The following is a 13,795-nucleotide window of genomic DNA, read 5'->3' on the forward strand; positions in this document are numbered from 1 at the left end:
CTTTTGATACACATCCAAGCGTCCTTAAAAATTAATTTATAGGACCCTTATGATGTAACGTTATAGCTAATTTAATATCAAGAAAATGGTCCTAACATCCCAGATAAGATTATAAAACCAATTTTATAAACAGACAATCAACATATAACATCCTAATAGTTATTGTATAACATCAACTAATGAAAGAATCATTATATTTCAAATAAGCATGTTCATAACAAAAATACTAATCATAAATAAGTTATAACATTATCTAACATAAAGTCTTAACATTTAACAAAGAAATTAAAAGTAATTAAAGAAATAAGAAGCATAAAATCTTGAGTCATCAAGCGTCCTCAATCCTCATGTACTACCTACAAATAAACCATCCATGTATAAGCATTAAGTTTCATGATATTAAAATTATTTGTATCACAAGGTTAACAAATACATACCGAGATGAATGGATAGGGCCATGCAATTGATGTACCAATACAATCTTGAATTGTAGAAAATAAACTATATGGTCTTACCAAGTTTTCATCTTTTTTTATTGGTACTTGAACGTTTACCTTACACCATTCTGGTCTAATCTCTGTACCACCAACTAGATCATTTGGGTCCAAGCTCTGGACCCTTCCTCTTGCTACAGTCTCGGTAGAGTTTAGAAAGCTTTTGAGGAGAACTTTATCTCCGACCTAGATATTAGTTTTCAACAAATATTTATTAAACTCTAGTCATAATAGTGCAAAAAATCATTTTACAAAAAAATTAATAAAGTTTTACATTAGCAGGCTAACATTTTTATAGAAAAACTAAGGAAAATTGGTTTTTAAAGATTTATATAGAAAAATACCCGTAAACGTTGATGTCCATTGGTTACATTGGGGAAATGTTGTGATGCAAGAGGTTGAACACTGGAACCACCCCTCGACCCTTCCATCTCTGATACTTGGGGTCGTATCTGGACCACAGTACTAGTAAGTTCTTCACATTAAGACTTCAATTGGATGTTTTCTCTATGACATACCGAACGACTTGGTATTACACCCCAAACATCAGCAGCGTGAACACCCAGACCATACATAACCGCATCACCATTTCGATCATTACCCATTACCTTAGAAAAAAAATCATCTGGTCCAGGCTTATCGATCGAGCACTCGGGAAGATTAGAACTAAGTTGTTGCATTTGTGCCTATATTACTCATAGTAACAAAAATAAGGTATGTATTTTTAACAGCATCAAGAACACATAGAAAAATATGTGTATGAATATATGAGCATATTACTTACAATTGCATTTGAAGCTTCCAAATTTTTGGTAGTTCCATCTTTGGATAATATGCACGAAACATTTCCAATCGACTTGGATCTTGTCCCTTAGATGCCTGTTTGAAAAAAAAAAAGAAAATAAGTATTAACAATGAATATCGACAGGTTACATTAACAATTGCACTAACTCATACAATCACCTTTAGCTCTTCACGAACTCGAGCATAACTTTTTTTACCCGTTACTTGAACCATCTTCTTCTTTGCTCGATTCGCCATGTTTTTTTCGCTTACTAGCTTTAGTAGACAAGTGAAATTTCAGAATGGGAAATAAACTAATGTTATTTAAAATGAATTTTAAAAATTAAACCCCAAAAAGGCCAAAAACCGGCCTTATCAAGGATCGAACTCGTGACCTTCGTTACGTGTGCACACAGCTCGACCAATTGGGCTATGTGTCTAACCTGTTCGTTTCATGATTTTAATTATACATATATAGAATCCAAGTTGTTTCATGTTCTGGTTTTAATACAAAAGGTTATAATGTGCAGCGACAAGTATGGGACGGGACTCGAACCCGAGCCCTTTGTGTATTGTATCAGCATCAAACAACCACTATGCCAAGATGGCAGACGTGGTTTACTTTGCTTTTTTTTTTAATTCATTTTAGCACAATAATAGTTTGCCATCTTCAAACAACATAAAAGGAATACAAGCATGCGACTGTTTGATCCTTAATCACCAACATACGTGGTAACGGCATTATCATCCTCGCTTGAACTCTATATGTCAATACATTCACCTAGAAGCTTAATATCATAAAGAATTCTACTTCTGCACGAACTGTAACATGAAGATTCATTTTTCTTATTAATGGATTCAGACCTTCAACATCACATACAAACAACTAACTGTAACATAAACTGAAGTACTGAACACACAATCGATCTGAAAGCTTGTAAATCCCTAAGGTACTTGCCTAACTAGCTAATCATGAACTGAACACACAGTCGAGTTATTAAATTAACAAAATCATCACAAACAACCTACATATTTTCAACCTATTACCATATATATCTAGATTTTGAGAAGAAATTTGGAAGAGCATACATATTTCACCGGTCTCTGTGCATGTAGAAACAAGTACTCATCAAAACCCTAGGTTATACAACAACTAAATCTCATAATTATGATGTTACACTTCACTTCCAATTATAAATTTCTTCTACAACATAAGTATTACCGGTGACTAATGCCCACCAGACCATACATAACATTTTTAACAACCAGAGCTTGAAGTTCAATAGCGATATCAGTAACCATTCTTAGGTTAAAAAAGTAACCTACCTACTGCAAGATCCTTTCAGCAATAACAGGTACTCACCAAAACCCTAGGTTACATAACAACAAAACCACATAAAAACACAGTAGGACCAAGATCAATAAAAGGATTATAAAATTAGTTAAATGAATCAAAGCAACTAAATCTATATGATAGAATCCAAAACAAATTGAAAACTTAGAAACCTGCACAAAGCTTTAAATTTATTGAATAGCTTCTATTGAACCACTTGTAACTGGCGATTGAATAATCCGGCGATTGAATCACAAATAATCACCGAAAGCTAGATAAACGCCGTTAGTGGTGGAATTGAGTTTATGCGGTTTGAGAGTGGAGAGGGAAACTCAAAATTTTAGGGCAGTTGCCGCTAATCTCAAGTCTGATATACATTATTATTTTTATTTTTTTTTCAAATATTACATAAACTATATGAGACACTACCATAAATAGGGATGACAATCAAACCCGAACCCGCTGAGTAAACCCGAAACCTGATACATTTGGAACGGGTTTGGGGTCGGTTAATCGGGTTTGGGAATAGTTTTTATTTTTTTCACGGGTTTGGGACGGGTTTGGGATTCAGTGATATACCCATTTACCCGATAAAGTGTATCCGTTTACCCGATTGTATACCCGATATGATTTCTTTTATATTAATAAATATGTATATATATGATACATCCATTTTTTACACATATAGGTATTCTATTCCATATACATTGTAGTTATTTAATATTTATAATGACAATACAATATGTAATCGGTTAGTAGTTACCCGATAGATACCCAATGGGTTTTGAGATGAGGATACCCAACGAGTAATCTTTTTGAATTAATGGGTTTACCCGAAACCCACGGGTATACCCGATACCCGATGGGTATTTACCCGCTAGAAACCCGACGGGTTTTGGGACGAGTTTAGGACAAGCTTATCTAACTGGGTTTGAGTTTGAGATTACCTAAAACCGTCCCAAACCCGACCAATTGTCATCCCTAACCATAAACTTTGTATTACAATAATAATTTATTATAACAAATTCATTTAAGTCATATAAGGCTCCACGAAGGCTCCACGGTGTGGGCAACCCCCCTCCGTCCCAGTGCGGCGGCGCCGCCCCCCATTTCGCCCCCCACCACCGTCGTCCTAAACGTCGAGTTGGAGACGGGCCTCCCCCTCTTTCACACACCTATACATACAATATATACATATATATTTTAGCCCCATCCAACAATTCCTTACCTCCATCCTCTTTGTCCCATCCTCACACCCGATCTACGTGGCGCCTACGTGACGGATCATCCTCCAAGGGAGGACCATCACCATACCGCATAGCCTAATGGTCGATAATAGTGAAATATGGTTAAACACGGTAAAAATTGCCACACATGAGTATAGGACCCATTAATTAGTCGATATAATTGTCAAGCACGTGTTGTTTTCTGGTGTATTCTCACCCTTAAATAATAATATTAAATAGTAATTTTCATTATACATGTTATTAGAATAGAATTATATATATATATATATATAGGGTAGGGTTCATACGAGAACCAATATGAACACAACCAAAATAAACCCACTCTACCATCACCCAAAAATTTAAACACCCACTCCCTCCCCACCACAAACCAAAAACCTATCCCCCCTCCAAAAAAGAAAAAAACACCTAGGTAGTGTTTGGTATGCAGGAATGAGAGATGGAATGAAACGGATGATTACGAGGGAATGAAGAAAAGGGTGTTTGGTTGGTCAATGGAATGGAATCACCCATTGCAAAAGGCATTCCATTCCCTCAAAATCATTCCTTCCACCCCTCATGTTTTTTTTCCATTCCAATCCCCTCTTGCACCATTCATCAACAATACCATTACCCACCACCTTCGCCACAACATACCACCACCACCATCCATCACTGACGCCATCGCCGCCACCCGCCACCACCTCACCCTGACAGCCACCGCCGCCGCCGCCACCCACTCGCCACCGTTATCACCCACAGCTGTGACCAACCGCCAGCGCCACTCGTCGCCGCCGCCCACCACCTTCGTCGACGCCACCACCGCCACCACTAATCGTCGTCGCCGCCACCAACCACCACCTCTGCTGCCACCCACCACCAACGACCACCTTGCCGCCACCACCACTCGTCGTCACCGCCGCACCACCACTTGCCGCCGCCACCACCACCCATCGCCGCCGTCGACACCCACCACCGCCACCTATAACCACCCACAATCACTACCTTCGACCACCACCACCACTCACCGCTGCTTTTATTACTCCGTTTTTCTTGCCTAGCGAATAATACACAATAATCATTTATTTCATTAACACATGTTAACCAAACAAGACATGGAATGGTAATGATCCATTGCATTCTCTCGTCCATTCCATTACCTTTTCACATTCATTTCCTTCGTTCATTCATTTCATTACCCCATACCAAACAGACCCCTAATCCCCATCCCACCCCCAAAAAACCTAAACTCCACATCCCAAAAACCTAAACCCTAAAGCTAAACACAAAACTAAATGCTAACGTTTAAATTACAAAACTAGTTATTTGAATAACATGTATCGAATAAATTTATTATTAGTAATATAATTTATAAATTTATTATTAACAATAATAACTAACAAAGTTACTTATTTAGCAACACACTAGGATTATACTAAGTTATTTATGAAGTTAAATCGATAACATTAACTAATACAAAAACGGATGACATGTTAGGTTTGAAAAGGCAATGAAATATAGTTATTTTGAAATCATATCCTTTATCATTTTCCCTAATTGTTTTGAAGATTTCCAATTTATCATTATCCAATGAAGCCACCTCTCTTTTCTTTTTTTCTTTTCTATAGATTTTGAATAAATTCTACCTTAACGTTATTTTCAATGACAATTCTACGATATCTCAAACCATTTGAGCAACGGTAACCTTAATTAAACAGCAATGACTCTAAAATTAACCAATAATAATAATTGTAATTAACCAATAATGACCCTAACTCTAGATAACCATGACCAATAATGATCCTAACTTAACTCCAATAACGATAAGCATGTGATTTGATGTAGATTCTAATGGCAAAAAAAGAATAAAAAAACTGGTACCATATATAAAGTGTCATTAAAAACCTATTTTAGTGGCATAGAAACTAAATGCCACTAAAAGGAGTGCTAAACAAGTATAAGCATAGCATACAAAAGTGCCATTAAAAACCTAAATTAGCGGCATAAAATGTATATGCCATCAAAAACGTGTGCCACTAAATGGCATTTTTTTTGTAGTGATCCTTATGTACTTTAATATAATATAATGGTGTAACCATGGGATTTGGATGGTGTATACCCCAACACCTTGCTCGGTTTTAATTTATGAATGAAAGCTTGAGTGGCCCCTTCAAAAAAAAAAATTGATTGAGTTTGTGTCCCATTTTCAACCAGAGAAAACCACAACCCAGGGTGAAAATGAATGTAGCAGGTTGAATGATGAAACTTTAGTTTCAAAATTATTGTTTGTTTACTACCATCCCGTGTAATCACGGGTCAATAACCTAGTGTTATTATAAAACTTTAGTGAATAAACGTCTTATAAAACTTATGTTTTACGACTCAAATATCAAGTATCCTATTACGGTGTATTGTAATAACACCATAATGATTAAGCGACCTATAAAGGTTAAAGTTATAAGACCCTAGTGTCAAGTTTCCTATTAAGTTATGTTATAATAGAACTCTAGCGAATAAGCGTCCTATAAAATTGATGTTTTATGACTCAAATATCAGGTGACCTATTAAAGTGTATTATAATAACACCACAATGATTAAGCGTCCTATAAAGGTTAATTTATAAAACCCAAGTGTCAAGTGTCTTTTTAAGTTATATTATAATAAAACACTAGCGAATAAGCGTCCTATAAAACTAATGTTTTATAACTCAAATATCAAGTGTCCTATTACAGTGTATAGAATAACACCACAATGATTAAGCATCCTATAAAGTGTAAAGTTATAAGGCCCAAGTGTCAAGTGTCCTATTAAGTTAAGTTATAATATGACTTCGACTAGAAAAGGTCCTATAACATTGAACATTTATGACTTAGCTACAACGTGTCCTATTAAGTTATATTATAATAGGACCCCAGAAGATCAAGTGCCCTAATACAGTACCACATAATGGGACACTAACAATTAAATGTCTTATAAAGTACTTTATTAGGATCTACATTTTAAGTGTCCTATTAAATTATATGATAATAGGACCCCAAAAAGCTATCCATCCTATTAAATAGGTTTTAGGACACCGGTTTAGTAGAGTATATTATAAAAAGACCCCAAAAGTTCATTAGTCCTATTAAATAGTTTTTTAGGACCCTATTTTACAAGCGTCCCACAAAAAAGGTCCTAAAAAGCCATTTTTGTTGTAGTGGTCACAATGTAAGGCTGCACGGTGTGGGCTTCGGCCTTGGACCGTCCCCCACTGGTGTCGGCCCCCTCTCCATTCCCCCCCCTCCAACGGCTTCCTAGGCGTCTCCATCCAGACGTTTCCGACGTCCCTCCCCCTCTCTCACACACCTATACATACAACTTGTATATATATATTAGGATCAAACCCCCATTTCCTTAGTTTCATCCCATTTACCCCATCCTCACACCCATCCTACGTGGCGCTTACGTGGCGGATCATCCTCCAAGGGAGGATCATCACCATACTGCATAGCCTAAGAAGATAAAGGGTGGAAGTCTTTTGGATGTCACGTTGTTTCCAGATGAGGGGAGCATCACATTGTGGTGTTCTTAGGGTTATGTTAAATGTTGAAGAGGTATGGTCCCAAATCAGTACACACTTGGCATAGGGACCACACCATTTTTTCCAGCTTGGCGCCTAAATCAGCTGAATGCATCCAGAAGCTTCTAGAAGCTTCTGGAAGAAATCACAGGTGACAAAAAAGATGCTCCTCACGACATAAAGGACAACACGTGTCACCTATAATAGAACTCTAACTAGACCTGCAAGATATTTGGAGGACAATCCGACAGCTAGTACGAATGAGAGCCCAACTGGATCGAATAGGCGCGCACCACATCATACACAAGACTAACAGCGGAACAGGGGACAGAAAGGATATTCCCCTTGGTAGGACAGCTGGCACCTACGGGCTAGCTACCAAATCTCCTCCTCCTCCTTCATCCTTCGGCTATAAATAGAAGACTCCCCCTTTAGGTTTAGGGATTCTGCTCTCTCACTACTTACTCTTAACACACACTATTCTCCTCAGAACAATACTTATTCTCACACCGGAGGGTGGTCACAAGGAGAACCCCCTATTCCCCTCCTTGTGGCGAGTCACCGGTATTCTGTTTTGCAGGATATCAGCTAACGGCGAGTGGAGGAAGAGATTGAACCTTATTACACGATACAGCCCAGCTGGGATAACCTTGCGTTAACTAGTGTTTCATCATTTTCGTCTCTTTTCTCTTTGAAAACACTCTTTAATGGCTGAACAAAACTCCTCTTTTCACATTGACGGAGAAAACTCTCCGTTTGGACCGGCTATGGACAATGTTCACGTCCAAGGCCACCAAAGGGACGAGGCCGTCAGGGAGGAGTTAGGAAATACCGAAATCCCTGATTTCTTTGGAAGTGCTTCCCGGGTGATCAATCAGACAACTCTCGGAGCTCAAAACCCAAGCCACGGTGCTGGCCCCTCAGCACCATCGGCACCAGCACAACCAAATGTCTCAGCATTATTGGGATTACCAGAAGGAGAAACTCTTACTTCCTGGTATACCAAGCAAGAAGCTACACTGAATTTGGTCTACGCGCAACTAAGCGCACAGCAAGCGTTGCTCCAAGCGCAAGCTCTTCCAGCTCCTTTTGTAACTCCGGCTCAAAGACAGACAAGTACCCTTACTCCGCAACATGCACACACGCACGCACAGACTCAACAGCATGAAAGATCATCCACCATAAGGAGGCAAAGCGTGCATGACATACGCGATACATATGCTGAAACGGAGAGCAACTATGAACAATACACTCAGCAACAAAAGAAACCCCCATTGCACAGCCGGCTAGGATCGTGCAACATCAACAAAGAATAGGAGCACAACAATGAAGAAGAGGATTCTACCTACAGTCAGGAATCCTACCAGAGAATAAAGCAGAAGCTAGGAGGATACAACACAAAGCTTTGCACTATCAGATGTCCGACGACATCTTGTATCGAAGACCTTACCTGGAACCCTTGCTTCGCGGTGTAGACCCTAAAGATGCTAATTATTTGATCCGAGAATTGCATGAAGGGATTTGTGGAATCCATGCAGGTCCTAGAATGGTGGTAGCTAAGGTGATGAACGCAGGGTACTACTGGCCAGGGATGCAGCTGGACGCAGTAAAAGTGTTAAGGAAATGCAACGGATGTCAAAGGCATGCACCTAAAACCCTGCGCCCCAAGAATGAGCTAGTCCCAGTTACAACAGCATGGCTGTGACAACTCGTATTTCCAAACCGATATTTGTACCTTGACGTAACGTATGTGCACGATATGTGATCTTATGCAAGTGAATGATTGTATGAATGTTACGTGAATTGTATTAATTGATTTAATGCATGTTAGGTTATGTGAATATGCATGTGTTTTCTTGAACCGAACCACACAACACACGTAAACCCAAGTCGCACAAGCCCATCTGGGCCACTTAGTTACATTACACACGGGCCACTGTAATGCATGTCATGGACAAGAACTAAACGAGCCCATTACATCCCTTGTGTGATTTCATTAAAACCTTGGCCCAAAGCCTTAGATCACCGGCCCACTTGTGTGTAAACGAACAAAATTGTAGCCGGCCCACACTTGTTTTAAGTATTAACCTTATAAACTCATGAACGTAAAGCATGTTACAAAAAATTACATATCACAACAAACCCTACTTTCCTACACGTGTGGCGGCAGTAGCAAGGCTATTGGTTTCGAGTTGCATATCACCTTGGCAGATTGTTTGATTAGTAATCCCTGCTTAGTCATTTCATGTTAGTGTGATAATGTTTGATTAGTTGTTGCCTGGGCCGATCAAGTGTATCACCTTGCTTGTATGATTATTGAATCTATGTTTGCTATGATACCGTGTGTGTGTGTGAATGATATTCTTGTGAACCGGATATGCATAATAATGTTAATCGACTATGAGGTGTTGTTTTCGGATCGCTAACTAGTTGATGTTCATTAATCGGTTACATGGTTGTGGAATCGGAATGGTATGATGCTGGTTAAATTGCTGTTATGATATGTGATTCGGATTATTAGCTTGATGATGTACTAGTAAATCGGATTATGCATGCAATCGGCTTGTACGAGGCTGTTAGGTTTTAAGGTTGGATCCGATTGAATATTGATTGGATGTGTTCTTGAAACATGATTAGGGTTCATATGAATTTCATGATAAAAACCATTATTCGATCGGTGATTGCATGATTTGAAGTTGTTAATGCTGAATTAATTAATAGGGATGAGAAATAGGAAACTGTTTAACTGATTGAAACCGATTACCATGATTTACGGCAATCGCTAACTAATCGCACAAGATCAGATTCTATAGAATCTGACCTGAACGCACAAGTGTAGTCGCACAAGTTTGATACAAACACATAATGCACAGATTACAACTAGTTATTGCATGATCGCACAAGACTGTGCCAATCGTACAAGTCTTGGGCCACACACAGATGATAACCAGTTGATGTTAATGGGCCGGACAGCCCAAGGCCTCACTCGCACAAGACTCTTAGTCGCATAAGATCAGATCGTACAATATCTGATCTGATCGCACAATGAGTTCAGCCGCACAAGAGATCCTCAGTCGCACATGAACTGTTGGATCGCACAAGTTGAGTTCTTTGCTAACTGTTGGGCCGGGTGTATATTTGGGCTGGGCTGGTCCGATCGCACAAATTCAGCGGATCGCACAAGTTACACATTTTCCTTTGGGCCGTATATGTTGGACTGTTTATCTATTTGGGCCGAGCAGCCCAAATCGTAATCGCACAACTGTTTGTATCGTACAAGGCTGTTAATTGTTATTTGGGCCGTATATGCCATTGAATCACTTATGATGTTGGGCCAGGAACTATGGGCTTATTAAATCGTACAAGTTTGGATATGTTATGACTGTTAACTTGTATTGCTTAACTGTTAAGTATTGCCATGATCTCTACGTGTTTGTAATGTGTTAACTTGTGTGAAACCATACGTGCTTTAAACAAACCTGACTCGTATGATAAACATGCTAGGACGTGGTTGATCACATTGTAGCTTAACTGAATCTTTTCGTGTATCTTACCGAGCAAACCAAGGTGAGTTCAATGCATTTTCTCAAGCATGCGTCCCGGTGGTTTGGGACAACTGGTAAACATTTGGAAGGGAAACTTTGGGTAAACAACTTAATCGGTTTTGGTTATTGAACATGGAATCTATCATCGGATTGCCTGGAGGGCAATGGGGGTGATTAGTTGATAGCGCTATTAGGTGGGAAACCTCACAACGGGCCGTAAGGACGGGCGTGAACTAATTATCTGGGTATGGCTATGGTTGTTAGAGGCACACTCCTCGGATACATATGGGCACACTCCCTAGGGTATCTAACGAAGGCAACATAGCAATCGGTCGTTAAGGGGTACCCACTCCCCGGATACACATGGGCACACTCCCTAGGGTATCTAACATGAGCAACATCGTAACGCAACATTGAATCGCATTAACATACATCTGGTAACTCAACACGTTAACAAAACCTTGAACTCACCAGCGTAGTCTGACACACTTGTTTGCATGCTTGTAGGTCATTAATGTTTGGAACATGGACTTGCTATCTGGGAGTGCTGGAGTGGTCATGGATCGAGACTCTTGGATTCACTTATAAACAATGCATTGATTTTGATTATTATTATGAAACGATTGCTAAACGATTACATGCTTCCGCTACACAACTTTTGAGAATTGATAACATGTTGACATCTTATTTTAGTAATTAATGTCATGACTTATTTAAATATTTATTATTGGTTCAATGTGATTGGTGGCTCGAACTCTGATGCGTAACACGCCTCGCGGGGTTTCCGCAGGTGGAATTTTGGGGGTGTTACAGTTGGTATCAGAGCCACTGGTTATAGTGAACTAGGTTTTAAAACATTTTTGTAAAACCAGACTATAACCGAACACCTTCGAAAATCGATCATGACACTCAGCTCCAGATTGCAAGGTTCGTCTTTCGTATACTCATTGTACTACGTAACTAGTGGACACTTACATATGATATTGCATGCTGGTGCACGTTAAACACGATAGTATGAACTTACGTATCCCTAGCACATGTTATATGACTGATAGGGTGGTAATTCCCTAAACATACGTGACTTATGTTATGTGATGCTCTTTGTTTACTATTCGAGTTGGGGGAACCATTCGACATGAGTTAGGAGGAGCTGAGATGAGCATGCAAATCACAATATTATTGTGGGTGCACACATAATAATAATGTGGGGTGCATGCGAGTCCTAGTGAGGCTTAACAAGTGAAGGAGGGGTTCCGCTCTGTTAATTGGTCAGTGTGAAACGTAACAAACTAATAGGAGTCATAACAGTGATCGTCTCCTACTCGAATGTGACTTTCTCACCTCTCTCTGAATCCTTTTGAAATCGCAATGTTATCGAGTATTACTTGAACGTCCCTTTGAACGCCTAGCGAACTAAGTAGAATGCTAGGTGCTTGTACGAACGTCCCTGAGTGGATGTTGCAGCGTCCATGATTGGTTTATACCCTTTTCTTTCCCCCTCACTCCTCCTTGTTGTTGGAACTCAATATACTCACATCTCAGACCTTGAAGGGCAGTCACACCTGCGACACTCTGGAAACCTACCGTGTTTTACCCAGTCAACTTGTGAGGACGATGGGCATAAGGGTAGATTCAGTACTCTACCGATTTCAGCATTTGAACGACTCCAATTATTGACAATGAACATCAACGATTTGACTCCAAACGAATCCTTAATTCTGGTCAGCAACTTATGGGAGCCGACTTTTATGAATCAATCGAAACGTAAACGATGACAATCGACCAGGATGTGGACTGTGTAACTTCCAACACAACGAGTAGCACCCTGGAACTTAGCACGAAATATGAAGAGATGGACATCGTTGGTGAAGGATCGTAGAGTCCTGTTTCGAGCAACAACGTTAGAAGCAACAACTATCGTGACATCAAGGTACTTGTGATAGTAGCTTACAGTATGGAAATGAAGGTGCCTACGGCATGTAATGGCAGTTGATAATTCAAGACGACAACAACCAAGGGAGCGATGACAGTATGGTAGAAATCCGTGTGATTGTAACAATAACACCGGCAGTGGTGCTCGCGAAAAGGGTATTTAGGATTGACGTGGGCGACGACAGGACAATAACAACATGGTAGTTTGGATGGGTAGCAAATCGCTTCGGCTCGATTCCGTTTAATCCTGATGCTTCTGGAAACCAAACCTGTCATGAAACCGGCTGATGGCAGGTCGGCGGAAACCGCATATGTTAGTTCGGATGCAAACACGATATTGCGGAGGACAGGCATTCGACACCGGCGTTACCTCTGCTATCCTTGGTAGTTACAGCGCAATAGTTAGTGTTGGTGGGTTATTAGGACATATCGCCCGGACGTACCCTGTGAGAAGAAATTTAGCGTCACTATATGCTCTAAAGTACCAGAGTGGTGAAAAGATTAGCATCATGTCAGTAATGACAACCTCGAAAGCGCCTATGGAAGGAGGACCTCACTGTATTAGCAACTATATCTAATGATCAGACTCAGTAAGATAGGATCGAGGACTCACCGATTGTTGTGACTCACCTCAAAGTGCAATTGGAGGAGCTTTCAGGTCTACTACCACAACTATTAGTCAGAAACTCCGTGATCTCACGATTAGAGGGAGCTCCGAATACTCATACTCTTACCGCCTTACACCAGGAGGATTGTAAGAACTGTAAAATCTACTGCGAGAACTGTTGAACAGGAGTTTTGTCGAACCTAATTCTCACTTTGGGAAGCCCTAGTTATATCCGTGAAGATAAGCCTTTTTGTGTGTACATACCAATTATCGAGCACCCATCGAGACGACAGTTGAGAACCATTTACCGCGGCTA

The 13,795-nt window shown here is 39.9% G+C and overlaps 1 long non-coding RNA gene across 3 annotated transcripts; it reads right to left on the reverse strand.

Annotated features, from left to right (window-relative positions):
• Nucleotides 1–230: 230 nt before the first annotated feature.
• LOC110912309 lies at nucleotides 231–2,959 on the reverse strand. Of its 3 annotated transcripts, XR_002577829.2 has the most exons (7): nucleotides 2,784–2,959; nucleotides 2,604–2,647; nucleotides 1,458–1,553; nucleotides 1,279–1,373; nucleotides 839–1,180; nucleotides 438–680; nucleotides 231–356 (listed from the first exon to the last, which is right to left on the reverse strand). It is a non-coding gene; the product is annotated as an uncharacterized LOC110912309 (long non-coding RNA). The 3 variants fall into 3 exon arrangements; XR_004880947.1 differs by having other exon boundaries at nucleotides 231–680; XR_004880948.1 differs by lacking the exon at nucleotides 2,604–2,647 and having other exon boundaries at nucleotides 231–680.
• Nucleotides 2,960–13,795: the final 10,836 nt, after the last annotated feature.

The sequence above is a fragment of the Helianthus annuus genome, chromosome 15 (assembly GCF_002127325.2).
Source record: "Helianthus annuus cultivar XRQ/B chromosome 15, HanXRQr2.0-SUNRISE, whole genome shotgun sequence".
Taxonomy (NCBI): Eukaryota; Viridiplantae; Streptophyta; class Magnoliopsida; order Asterales; family Asteraceae; genus Helianthus; species Helianthus annuus.